We start from the raw sequence: 14241 nt of genomic DNA on the forward strand, positions 1-14241 counted from the left end.
AGGAGCAGCATGCGTGAATCGACTGCGCCGCGCCGCCGCTTGGCTTGCACGGCGAAAAAAAAAAGGATTGAATCGCGCATGCGCTTGCAAACGACACGGCGGAAATCGCAAAATGTTTCGAGGCTCCTTCGCTAGGAGGCGATGCGGGTGTTTGCGATGTGGAGGCTTCACGAATGTGACGTCAGGGCCTCTCCTTATCACGCTAATACAAACCAAAAATAGCTCTGCGACGCGCGCCTGCCTCACCTGGCTGTAACACCGCGTTCCATGCTCACGCGTTCGCCCCAAGAAAAATCACGGCCGGGCTACCGGGCCAGCACGACGCGCTTTGCGTTTCCCTCTTGTCCGGCCGCGGTGTTCAGTCACATTTTAACATGCCGCGGGATGGCGACCAAGTTCTGCGTCCAATATGCGACGCTCTTCTGGCTATTACACCTCGTTCGCTGATTACGCTTTCACCGTTAACTGATCCAGCTAACGCAAGGGTTTGTTTAATCATTTAACGTCGACGTTAGTCGTCGGGATGGAGATGTACCAGCAGCCATCAGAGTGGGTGCGTCCACGTTAAACGGAGCTATAGCTGCCAGACATCAATTTACATTCTACAAACTACAAACTCTCTTATATCAATCTACAGTAAACATACAGTTACTTCTGCAAGTGCGCGCTTTACTTTCGTGTTATTCCGATTCCTATGACGGAGGGTTCAATCATCTTTTTTTGTATGGCTTACCTGGCAGCGACCGCGACGGTAATTTTCTGCGCGGCTGAGCGCATCAGCGGCCTGCGCAACCTATAACAGGAAATCTGCAGCGTGGACATAGGTCAGGCGAGATAGCGGACATCTTTTTGCGCAGTACCTTGTGTTGGAATTTGCCTTACGTCAAGGGATCGATGACGCGCTTTTTATTTATTTATTATATATAATTTATTTATTTATTTATTAAATTCGAAGCATTTTTTAGCGAACCTCAGGCACTTTTGGGGTTTCTATCTACTTATCTATCTATCTATCTATCTATCTATCTAGCCACCTACGTCTGGGCACTCTCCTGGTCGTCTCTATAACTTCTAATATACCAAAATTAGCATAGCAGGGGATCAGTGTATGGTGAACGCGATTCACTGGTCATGACATGAATAACGCAAAATACCTGTCGCGTGCGTCATGAAACCCTTTCTCTCAGTCACGTGTGGCACATACCCGCATACCAGTGTTCAAGTTATGCGGGTATGTGCCACAGGTGATACAAAGTCTCCACCAACACAGTAAACGCGAACACACTTCCCTTACTACCAGGGAACAGGACCTATGGCGCCGTCTGCAAACGCGGACTTTACCTACCCCCTCCCTCCTCTCCCACTACCGACCCACCCCACCTTCCTGCCCTCTGTGCAATGCACCGAGGGCAAACCTAACCCACATTCTCCTGGCCTGTCCGTCTTCTCCTCCTCCCGGCGGGTCGGTGCCACTCAAGACCTGGGAGGACTGGGAGACCTCGCTACGCTCCACGGACCCGGCAAGGCAGAAGATCGCCGCCCGCCGGGCTGCCAACGTCATGGACTTATTAGACATGAACGTTTGAGTGTGGTGGGGTCGCGCGGGGACCCAGGGGGCCTGGGCGGTCCTGAATTCCCTTGCAATAAAGTGTTTTCGACTCGACTCGACACGCAAGGAAAGTGATAATAATAATAACTGTTGGGGCTTTAACTTTGACCGTCTGGTAGTCTTTAATGTGCACCGAGATCGCACAGTACACAGGCAGCTAGCATTTTGCATACATCGCAATGCGACCGCCGCGGCCGGGATCGAACCCGCGACCTTCGGGTCAGCAGCCGAGCACCGTAACCGCTACACCTCCATGGCGGACCGAAGGAAAGTGAGGAAGCTTAAGACAGAAGAACCCTTGAATACGCTCAACTATAATGCACTCGTTCACGTTGTGGACCACGTCGACTACGCAAGAAGCGGGGCCAATCCTTCCTACAATAAATCTGCCGAGAGAATCAGGCCTCTCATCGTTACCGGTGGCTTCAACATTGACTTATCAAGACCCAACTAGGCCTAGTCTTTATACTGCGTGAAAGACGGCTTGGATGTGGACAGGGCATCAAACGACCTCGCTGCCACGTGCATAACCGGAGGCGTCATAGATCATTTCATCGTAAGAGGCATCTAGGATTTCCACCAGCTGTGCCATACCTCTCACTTCACTACACTTAGACCCCTCGTAGCCGCGATCACGAACGGATCCGATTAACAGGTCCTGTCCAGCTGCTGGTGCTCACTGATCACAGTGATAAGGACTTTGTTCAAGTACTGTCAAGAACCCCTTCTACACATACACACGGGTTCGTGAAACGTGCGTACGTTCCCATCATAACGGATAAGTATAAGCATAACAACTGTAACGCAACTGTAACAACTGCAACTGTGATTGTACCGCACGTGCAGTGCGCCTGCGTGTGCCACTCGGGTGTGTGTATCCAGGGGAACCTTGCTTAATGAAGCTCATTTGCGAGTAACGCCTGTCCTGTGCCTTTGTGTTTCTTCTTTGTGCTGTTCGGATTCGCGCTATCCAGTATTGAAGAATATAAGCACTACATATCAGCTTACCGCGTCTGGTGATCGTAACGCCCAAGTTGCTTTTGGCATCGTTACGCAACTGTAAACAACTGGTTATATAAAACATATGCGACTCTTCAGCATATTAGTGTGTTTATACCACTTGCACATCTCTCTAGCGTCATACCGCAACGTTTCGCTCAGCATGAAATATTATGCCGCAGTCACCATTTCGCGCATGCTTCGCATAACATCGATTCCCACGGTACATGGGATCTGCCAAATTTTTATTTATTTTGTAGCGAAGCATTCCTACTCAGTAATGGGTCGTCCTGTCGAGCGCCTTCCAGTGGGTCGTTCTCTTCTCTGAGAGCACGCTCCTCGTGCAGAGAGTCGGCCCCGCTTTGACTGTCGCTGCCGTGCGCCGTCGCTGAGTGCCCGTTAATAAACGTCTTGACAATTTGGTGGAGAGTGCTGTGCCCTTTAAACAACTGCGGTCCGCATTCGATGCCCTTGGAGCTTCGATCCCGTACCGTGCCTGCTACCATGACTCAAGACGCCGCCCAGCAAACGCCTCCTCTTGCACCGACGCCATGTCCTGGTGTCCCCCGCATCCGCGACCCTCCTATCTTCACCGGCGCGGATGGCACCGACGTCGAGGACTGGCTCGCGATCTACGAGCGTGTGAGCGTCCCTAATAAATGGGACGAGGCAGGCAAACTGAGCAACCTCGTTTTCTACCTCGCGGGTGTGGCAAGTCTATGGTATAACAACCACGCATCCGATTTCGCTACGTGGTCCGCTTTCAAGACCGCCATCATCGACGTCTTTGGCCGCCCTGCCGTTCGCAAGCTGCAAGCCGAACAGCGGTTACGTGAACGAGCCCAGCAGTCCGGCGAGTCTTTCACGAGCTACATTGAAGACGTGCTCGACTTGTGCAAGAAAGCCAACGCAACCATGTCTGAAGCCGACAAGATCCGGAACATCATGAAAGGCATCGACGACGATGCCTTCACCATGCTACTCGCCAAAAACCCTCGCACTGTGGCAGAGGTCATCACGCTGTGCCAAAGTTACGAGGAGCTACGCCGGCAGCGGCTGATGACGCGTCGACCTCCATCACGCGACGCCGATCTCGCTGGCTTGTCGGCCGTGTCGGACCACTCCGTCTTACTCGCCGAAATCAAGTCATTCGTCCGGGAGGAAATTGCCCGCCAGTTCTCCTTACTGGCCTTCTCTCACCCGCAGGATGTTGTACAGTCGTCGACCACACTGCTGCCTCCCCTACGCCGGGCTATTGAGCAGGAAATCGCGGAGGTTATGCCGGAATACCACCAGCCCCCTCCTGCGTCTGCGCCGCTCAGTTACGCCCAAGTTGCAGCCAGGCCGCCCCCAGCGCTCCCTGTGGTGCCCCCGCTAACATACGCTGGAGCCGTCACCAGGCCTCAGGCCTTCGAAGCGAGTGTGCCGGCTGCGTACGCCGACATCATCCCTACGCCCCGATTGCAGCCCACCATGCAGTCGTCATATCAGCAGCCGCCCCGTCCCTCGCGTCCTGCCACGTGGATGGGACCTAGCTCGGCAAACCGATGGCGCACTGCCGACAACCGCCCGATCTGCTTTGCGTGCGGTTGCGCCGGCCACGTAGCCCGCTATTGCAACCGCGTGCAGCCGCCTCGAGTCGGATCAGCCGTCACCAACCAGTCCAGCCGCCCGTATTATGACCCGCTGCCGCCTATGTCACCGACGTCACGCCCAGGTCCATCTACCCGTCGTTCACCGTCCCCACGACGCCGCTCACTGTCACCGATGCGGCCTCGTCCGGTCGCACGAGACCAGGAAAACTAGTCGTCGCAGTCCAAGAGGCAAGGGCTGCGACGCTATCGAACAGCCAAAGCCCTCAGCAAAGCCCATCAAACGTAGTAGACGTGTTTGTAGATGGTGTGCGCACATCGGCCCTTGTAGATACTGGAGCTGCCGTTTCCGTTATGGACGCTAAATTTAGCCGACTACTACGAAAGGTGACGACGCCACTTTCCGGGCTCTCCCTCCGTACAGCCAGCGCTCACAGTATTCACCCGACAGCGGTGTGCACAGCCCGTGTCGTGATTCAGGACGCTCTGTACGCCGTCGAATTCATCATAATTTCCTCATGCTCTCACGACGTCATCCTGGGATGGGATTTTCTCGCCCGTCACGCCGCCGTAATTCGTTGCGCACCAGCCGAAATAGAGCTCTCACCATTCGCAGATTTGGCGCCGGCGGACAGTACACCGGCTGCGACCAAGGTACTCGTCAAAGACGACACCACACTTCCTGCAAACTCGTCAACGGCTGTGTCAGTCTGCTGCACTGGACTCACCGACGCCGTTGCACTCCTCTCTCCATCTGACCGCGTCTTCACTAGAAAAGGCTTGTTGGTGCCATTTGCGACCGTGCAAGTCATTCAGGGCGACACCGACATTTTTGTTACGAACCCATCCCCGTACATTGTTAGGTTGGTGCAAGGGGAATGTCTCGGCGGAGCTGAAGCCCTCGAAGACGCACAAGTTATGGACGCACCGGGTGACACGCACTGCGCCAACTCCCATTCGCTCAGTGCTGTTTCCACATCCGATTCGTCACCCGCTGATTTATTTGGTTCCTCGATTGCTGAACACCTTACGTCGGTCGAGCGTTCCCAGCTTCTATGCCTGTTGGAAGAATTTCGTTCTTCGTTCGATGTAGCGCAAACTTCTCTCGGCCGCACGTCTGCTGTCACGCATCGCATCGACACTGGCGCCCAACCACCACTGCGGCAACGTCCATATCGCGTGTCGCCAACAGAGCGTCGTGTAATTACCGAGCAAGTCGAAGACATGCTTCGCCGCGATGTTATTCGACCCTCAAACAGCCCGTGGGCGTCTCCTGTCGTTCTCGTTGCGAAGAAGGACGGCTCTGTGCGGTTCTGTGTGGACTACCGACGACTCAATAAGATCACCCGTAAGGACGTCTATCCCCTACCTCGAATAGACGATGCCATTGACAGCCTGCAAGGAGCCGAGTTCTTTTCATCGCTCGATTTGCGCTCAGGGTACTGGCAAGTCCCCATGGCTGATGACGCTCGACCGAAGACAGCGTTTGTCACACCCGACGGCTTGTACGAATTCAACGTCATGCCGTTTGGGCTGTGCAATGCGCCTGCGACCTTTGAGCGCATGATGGATACCGTTCTGCGCAACTTGAAATGGCACACGTGCCTATGCTACCTCGACGACGTCGTCGTTTTCGCCCCGGACTTCTCAACACACCTTCAACGCCTCCGGCAGGTTTTGACGCGCTTGCGCGACGCCGGGCTACAACTGAATCTCAAGAAGTGCCGATTTGCAGCACGGCAGCTGACGATACTAGGATACGTGGTGTCCAAGGACGGCATCCTCCCAGATCCAGCCAAGCTTCGGGCCGTGACAGAGTTCCCCAAACCTACGTCCGTCAAAGAACTGCGCAGTTTCGTAGGACTATGCTCCTACTTTCGGCGCTTCATCCGAAACTTCGCGACTATCATATCACCGCTGACGAAGCTCCTTGGAAGTAACGGGCCCCTCAATTCGTGGTCGTCAGAGTGCGACGACGCTTTCGCAAAGCTCCGTCGTTTGTTGACGTCTCCTCCCATTCTACGCCACTACGACCCTACGGCCCCTACAGAGGTACACACGGACGCCAGCGGTGTTGGCCTCGGTGCTGTCCTTGCGCAGCGCAAAACCTGGGTTCCCGGAATATGTGGTCGCATATGCAAGTCGTACGCTTACTAAAGCCGAGACCAACTACACCGTCACGGAGAAAGAATGCCTGGCAATCATTTGGGCCCTTACAAAGTTCCGACCTTATTTGTATGGTCGCCCGTTTGATGTCGTGACCGACCATCATGCACTGTGCTGGTTGTCGTCATTGAAGGATCCCTCAGGCCGTCTTGCCCGTTGGGCACTTCGCCTGCAAGACTACGACATCCGCGTGCTGTACCGCAACGGACGTCAGCATGCTGACGCCGACGCCCTGTCGCGCTCTCCCTTGCCTGACGACAATGCCCACAACTCAGCGTCTCACTTTGTCGTTTCTTCCATCGATATTCACACCATCGCTACCGAGCAGCGCAAGGATCAATGGATTGCCTCACTGATAGACTTGCTGACTGATCCATCGGCCACACCATCCACTCGCTTTTTGCGTCGTCAAGCCCACCATTTCGCCGTTCGCGACGACCTGCTCCACCGACGCAATTACAACGGCGACGGCCGCCAGTGGCTACTAGTAATACCCCGCAGTCTGCGTTATGACATATGCGAGTCGTTCCACTCTGATCCGCAGTGTGCACACCCTGGGGTATCGAAAACCTACCACCGCATTCGCCAACGTTACTTTTGGCGAGGGATGTACCGCTACGTGGAGAAGTTCGTTCGCTCCTGCATCGATTGTCAGCGCCGCAAAACTTCAACGCACCTGTCGCCAGCAGGTCTGCAACCTCTACCTTGCCCTGACCGACCGTTTGGGCGCGTTGGCATCGATTTATATGGGCCACTTCCCCTGACGTCCGCTGGTAACCGCTGGGCCATCGTCGCTGTAGACCACCTCACGCGATACGCTGAAACTGCTGCCCTCCCTGCGGCTACAGCGAGCGATGTGGCCTCCTTCCTGCTCCACCGATTCATGCTGCGTCACGGTCCACCCCAGGAGCTGCTCAGTGATCGAGGCCGTGTCTTCTTGTCGGAAGTCGTCGAAGCCATTCTCAAAGAGTGCAACGTTGTTCACCGCAAAACTACTGCTTACCACCCGCAGACGAATGGCCTCACCGAACGCTTCAACCGCACGCTAGGCGACATGCTCTCGATGTACGTCGCCGCCGACCACACGAATTGGGATGTCATTCTGCCCTTCGTCACGTACGCCTACAATACCGCTCCTCAGAGCACTACTGGTTTCTCACCATTTTTCTTATTGTATGGCAGGCACCCGTCGCACACCATTGACACAATCCTTCCCTACAAGCCGGATCGATCTGAATGTGCGCCTATTTCTGCCACAGCCAGACTTGCTGAGGAGTGTCGCGAGCTCTCCAAGACCTTTACTACGAATAGCCAAGAGCGGCAGAAAAGTATTCGCGGTGACACCACCAGTTCTGCGTCCACGTTCCTTCCTGGAGCGCTCGTATGGCTCTCGGTCCCTACCACTGCACATGGCCTCTCTTCCAAACTACTGCCCAAATACGAAGGCCCCTACCGTGTCGTCGAACGCACATCCCCGGTGAACTACCTCATCGAACCCACCGACCCATCTTTGGACATGCGCCGTCGAGGGCGCGACATTGTCAACGTGGCGCGCCTGAAGCCCTACCATGACCCGCTCATAGTGACAAGTTGCTAGGTCGCCAGGCGGCTCCCTTTTCGTAGCCGGGGAAATTGTAGCGAAGCATTCCTACTCAGTAATGGGTCGTCCTGTCGAGCGCCTTCCAGTGGGTCGTTCTCTTCTCTGAGAGCACGCCCCTCGTGCAGAGAGTCGGCCCCGCTTTGACTGTCGCTGCCGTGCGCCGTCGCTGAGTGCCCGTTAATAAACGTCTTGACAACACAATCAATCAGCGACGAGGTATCCCAACTACGCGAAGAAAACGAGCGCCTCCGTAAGGATCATTCCCGCGGTGTTGAACAACAAGCCCGTGTGGTCGCCTCCCTTCGTGCAGAGGTCCGCTTCCTGCGTGAGGAGCTGACGCGCCGCACGGCCGCCGTGTCAGTGAAGGCACCTGTGATCCCTCCAGAGCAGGTGACCGTTGGCCGATCTGTGACCTCCAAGCAAGCTGCGTACTCTGAACAACCTCTGTCCAAAATTCTTTCATCTTCCAATTCGCCGCCAGGTGACGTAGACACGTCCGAGCGTGTCAGTGTGATGCCTGCGAGAGCCTCTTCTGCAGCGGTAACAGAGGGTGTAAGAAAGAAGAAACCCGCCTCGTTTGGAGCATTGAAGACATCCACTATATCTGTAGCTCAGCGGCCACAACGGCCACAACGGCCAAAGGCTATTTTTGTTACGAAGCTGAGCCCGGACACCACTGCTGCTGACATCAAAAAACATATTGCTTCATTCGATATGTCTCCCATTTCCTGCCGGCGACTTCAAACAAGATTCCAGTCATATTCTTCATTCTATATCGAAGTTGACGAGGACACGCTACAACGCCTGAATGACCCTTCGATGTGGCCCCTCGGATGCCTCTTCAAGCCATTTCGTGGGGAGCTGCGCAATGACATGCTTCATCCCTCTGAGCTAGTGCCTGTAATCGAAAGTGCCGTGTAACGTAGACATATTCTACCAAAATGCTCGGGGTCTGCGTACCAAGACACTCGAGTTTTTCTCTAATGTTCTTTCGTCTTCTTTTCCTATTATCGCTATTTCTGAAACCTGGCTCGGCACTGAAATTCCCTCATCGGACTTTTTTCCCCCGACCTACACCACCTTCCGCCGTGACCGAGATTTCAGTGAAACCAAACAGAAAGGCGGTGGCGTGCTGATTGCCATTGACAATTCACTGAAATCCGTTAGACGGAAAGACCTAGAAAACTATCGAAGAATCGATCTGGCTAGAAATTAACCTTGAGCGCCGTGAAAAATTGTTGATTGGATGCTTCTATTTACCGCCCAGCATTTCCCCTGCCTCGTTTCACGATGTCATGTCTTCTATTGAACTTGTGATATCTTCTCATAGTGGGCACAGAATTATTGTTCTTGGGGATTTCAATGCACCTGGAATTGACTAGAGCACGCTTACCTTTTCTCATTACAATCATTTCACAGAGAAAAAGTGCAGCCTGCTCTTGGACTTTCTGGCGTTTAATTCCCTAGTGCAACATAATTCAGTCGTCAATTCCAGTGGCAACGTCTTAGACCTGTGTGTGTCAAAGGATCAACCCCTTGAAGTTTCCCGCTCCAACATCTCTCTTGTACGTCCGGACAAATTCCACCCACCACTTAACGTAAGATTATCTGCATCAGCCGAAACAACGAGCTACAGCAGTTACGTAAACAAATCTCCAAGATTTGCGTTCAAGCGAGGTGGTTACACGGGCCTCTATCATCACTTGTCCACCGTTGAGTGGTCACAGGTTACTGACAAACCTAAAGTTGATGACCAGGTTGATCGGTTTACGGAGCTTGTACTGAGCAGCATGCTTAATTTTATTCCTCAGTATACACCTAAACAACGTAAATACCCCCACTGGTTCTCATCTGAACTTATCAGTGCACTGAAGCGTAAAGATCACGCACACAGGAAATCTAAATGTTCTCCATCCAGCGAGTGGAAGGAAGAGTTCAGCTTTTTTCGAACTCTCTCTAAACGCCTATATAAACGGGATCATAGTTCGTACATTGAATTCTTAGAAAAAAGCGCCTCTGACAGGCCGGCTGAGTTTTGGAGGTATGTACGTAAACGGTCTAGCAAAAGCGGAGAGTCCTTCAGACTACTAGACTCAAATGGGGTAGATGTGCATGCCGTCGCTGACTGTTTTGCCACACATTTCTCATCCGTTTATAAGGCCTCAGACTCCAGCACTGATATCAGACAACAGCCCAAGGCAGTTAGCTCATCCAGTGCTTTGTCGCTGGATGAAAATCTTATCAGCGAATGCATTAAGCGCTTAAAACCATCCTTATCATGTGGCCCAGATGGCATCCCCTCCGCCATACTAAAAGCATATGGTACTATATTTGTCCCAGTACTGACTACGATATTTAATAACTGCCTGGACACTTCCACATTTCCTAGCATGTGGAAAACTGCTCGTGTTTTCCCAGTATTTAAGTCGGGCTCTAAGACAGATGTTTCTAATTATCGCCCGATTTCTCTACTATGTGCCACATCAAAGATCTTCGAACTGGCTCTTCACAAAATATTGTCTTTTAGTGTGAAAAACTCATTGATTCCAAATCAACATGGTTTTCTTGCTGGCCGCTCAACTACCACAAATCTTGCTAGTTTCATGACGCAGATCTCCACACCTATTTCTCAGAGAGGACAGGTTGACGCAATCTACTGTGACCTGAGCAAGGCTTTTGACGTAGTCAGCCACACACTGATTATGGTTAAACTTGCGAACTTTGACGTTGACTTGTCGATTGTGAATCTCTTGCACAGCTATCTGCTCAATAGATCTTGTTATGTTGCCGTGAATGGCCAAACCTCTTCTTTGTATAAAGTGACTAGTGGGGTCCCTCAAGGGTCGGTATTAGGCCCACTCCTATTTTTAATTTACGTTAATGATGTTTCTTTTGCCATCCGTAATTCTTCTTTCCTCTTGTATACCGATGACATCAAGATATTTAAGGAAATTCATTCAGTTAACGACTGTCGCTTGCTGCAGTCAGATTTGTGTTCTTTTTCCGAATGGTGCAACGGCAATAACATTTCTCTAAATACCTCAAAGACAAAATTCATGTCTATCACTCGCAAAACATCTAGCGTGTCATTTCAATACTTTGTCAATTCTGTGCCGTTATGCAAGGTTTATGAAATCAGTGATCTTGATGTTATTGTTGACAGCGCGTTAAACTTTTCTTCTCACGTTAAGCGTGCTGCTATGCGGGGCATTCGTTCTCTCGGATGTGTTTGTAGAATATCTCGAGAATTCAGGTCTCCCATGGCCCTACACAAATTGTACACGGCAATATGTCTTCCGCAACTTGAGTATGCGTCCGTGATATGGAATGGCATTGCTCAATCCAGCGGTAACACCATTGAACGAGTCCAGAAAAAATTCCTCAGCATATATAACCATCGCTTTGCTAAAAATGACTCTGGATCTCGTTCAAGTACTGCTGAATCATTATCACTGCCATCACTTCACTGCCGACGAAATCGTTCTGATCTCTTATTTCTCTGCAAGCTAGTCCACGGTATCATATCCTGCCCTGTGCTTCTCAATTGTGTTAATTTTCGAATTCCGCGTAAGTTAACCAGAGAGAACAGACCGTTTCATGTACCCGCCTGCTTCTTCCAACACTCTACCGTTCACAGAATACAAAGTCTTTATAATAATAATTTTCTTGATCTTGACGTTTTTCATAGTCCACAATCATTGTTTTTATCCGAGCTTTGCACTGTTTTGGAACATAGTATGGCACACTGTACAAAGTCTTCCCTTCTCCGTCTTTCCGCATAGTTGTATATGTGCAATCTAATTTTTATTCCCCTTCAATATTTCTCATATTGTCTTATTTTACTCCTCCCCTTTTGTGTTCATTTCTCTTTGTCTACGTGTTTTTGCTCTTTTTATTTCTGAAGACTGTCTGTATTGTATTGTTTATTTTTTATTGATTTTTTTGCGTGTGCCTGCACAAAGACCTCACGGTTGTTCCTGGGCACGTTAAATAAATGATTGATTGATTGATTGATGATTATTATTATTATTATTATTATTATTATTATTATTATTATTATTATTTATTATTATTATTATTATTATTATTACACAGGAAATCTAAATGTTCTCCAGCGAGTGGAAGGAAGAGTTCAGCTTTTTTCGAACTCTCTCTAAACGCATATATAAACGGGATCATAGTTCGTATATTGAATTCTTAGAAAAAAGCGCCTCTGACATGCCGGCTGAGTTTTGGAAGTATGTACGTAAACGGTCTAGCAAAAGCGGTGAGTCCTTCAGACTACTGGACTCAAATGGGGTAGAAGTGCATGCCGTCGCTGACTGTTTTGCCACGCATTTCTCATCCGTTTATAAGGCCTCATACTGTAGCACTGATATATCAGAGAACAGCCCAAGGCAGTTAGCTCATCCAGTACTATGTCGCTGGATGAAAATCTTATCAGCGAATGCATTAAGCGCTTAAAACCATCCTTATCATGCGGCCCAGATGGCATCCCCTCCACCATACTAAAAGCTTATGGTAGTATATTTGTCCCAGTACTGACTACGATATTTAATAACTGCCTGGACACTTCCACATTTCCTAGCACGTGGAAAACTGCTCGTGTTTTCCCAGTATTTAAGTCGGGCTCTAAAACAGATGTTTCTAACTATCGCACGATTTCTCTACTATGTGCCACATCAAAGATCTTCGAGCTGCCTCTTCACAACATATTGTGTTTTGGTGTGAAGAACTCATTGATTCCTAATCAACATGGCTTTTTCCCTGGCCGCTCAACTACCACAAATCTTGCTAGTTTCATGACGCAGATCTCCACACCTGTTTCTCAGGGAGGACAGGTTGACGTAATCTACTGTGACTTGAGCAAGGCTTTTGACGTAGTCAGCCACACACTGATTATGGTTAAAGTTGCGCACTTTGATGTCGACTTGTCGGTTGTGAATCTCCTGCACAGCTATCTGCTCAACAGATCTTGTTATGTTGCCGTGAATTGCCAAACGTCTTCATTGTATAAAGTGACTAGTGGGGTCCCTCAAGGGTGGGTATTAGGCCCACTCTTACTTTTTAATTTAAATTGATGATGTTTCTTTTGCCATTCGTAATTCTTCTTTCCTCTTGTATGCCGATGGCATCAAGATATCCAAGGAAATTTCATTAAGTTAACGACTGTCGCTTGCTGCAGTCAAATTTGTGTTCTTTTTCCGAATGGTGCAACGGCAATAACCTTTCTCTGAATACCTCAAAGGCAAAATTCATGTGTATCACTCGCAAAACATCTAGCGTGTCATTTCAATACTCTGTCAATTCTGTGTCGTTATCCAAGGTTTATGAGATGAGTGTTGTTGTTGATAGCACGTTAAACATTTCTGCTCACGTTAAGCGTGCTGCTATGCGGGGCCTTCGTTCTCTCGGATGTGTTTGCAGAATATCTCGAGAATTCAGTTCTCCTATAGCCTTCCACAAACTGTGCACCGCAATGTGTCTTCCACAACTTGAGTATACGTCCGTGATATGGAAGGGCATTGCTCAGTGCAGCGGTAAAACCATTGAACGGGTCCAGAAAAAATTCCTCAGCATATATAACCATCGCTTTGCTAAAAATAACTCTGGATCTCGTTCAAATACTGCTGAATCGTTATCACTGCCATCACTTCACTGCCGACGAAATCGTCTGATCTCTTATTTCTTTACAAGCTACTCAATGGTATCATATCCTGGCCTGTACTTCTCAATTGTGTTAATTTTCGAATTCCGCGTAAGTTAACCAGAGAGAACAGACCGTTTCATGAACCCGCCTGCTTCTTCCAACACTCTACCGTTGACAGAATACAAAGTCTTTATAATGTTAATTTTCTATATCTTGACGTTTTTCACAGTCCACAGTCATTGTTTTCATCCAAGCTTTGCACTGTCTTGACGTTGTATGGCACAATGTACAAAATCTTCCCTTCTCCGTCTTTCCGCACAGTTGTATATATGCAATCTAATTTTTCATTCCCCTTCAATATTTATCGTGTTGTCTTATTTTACTCCTCCCCTTTTGTGTTTATTTCTCTTTATCTACGCGTTTTTGCTCTCGTTATTTCTGAGGACTGTCTGTATTGTATTGTTATTTTTATAGTTTTATTTTTGCGTGCGCCTGCACAAAGACCTTACGGTTGTTCCTGGGCACATTAAATAATTAATTAATTGATTGATTGATTGATTGATTGATTGATTGATTGATTGATTGATTGATTGATTGATTGATTGATTGATTGATTGATTGATTG

This window comes from Rhipicephalus sanguineus, chromosome 2 (assembly GCF_013339695.2).
Source record: "Rhipicephalus sanguineus isolate Rsan-2018 chromosome 2, BIME_Rsan_1.4, whole genome shotgun sequence".
In the NCBI taxonomy this organism is placed as follows: Eukaryota; Metazoa; Arthropoda; class Arachnida; order Ixodida; family Ixodidae; genus Rhipicephalus; species Rhipicephalus sanguineus.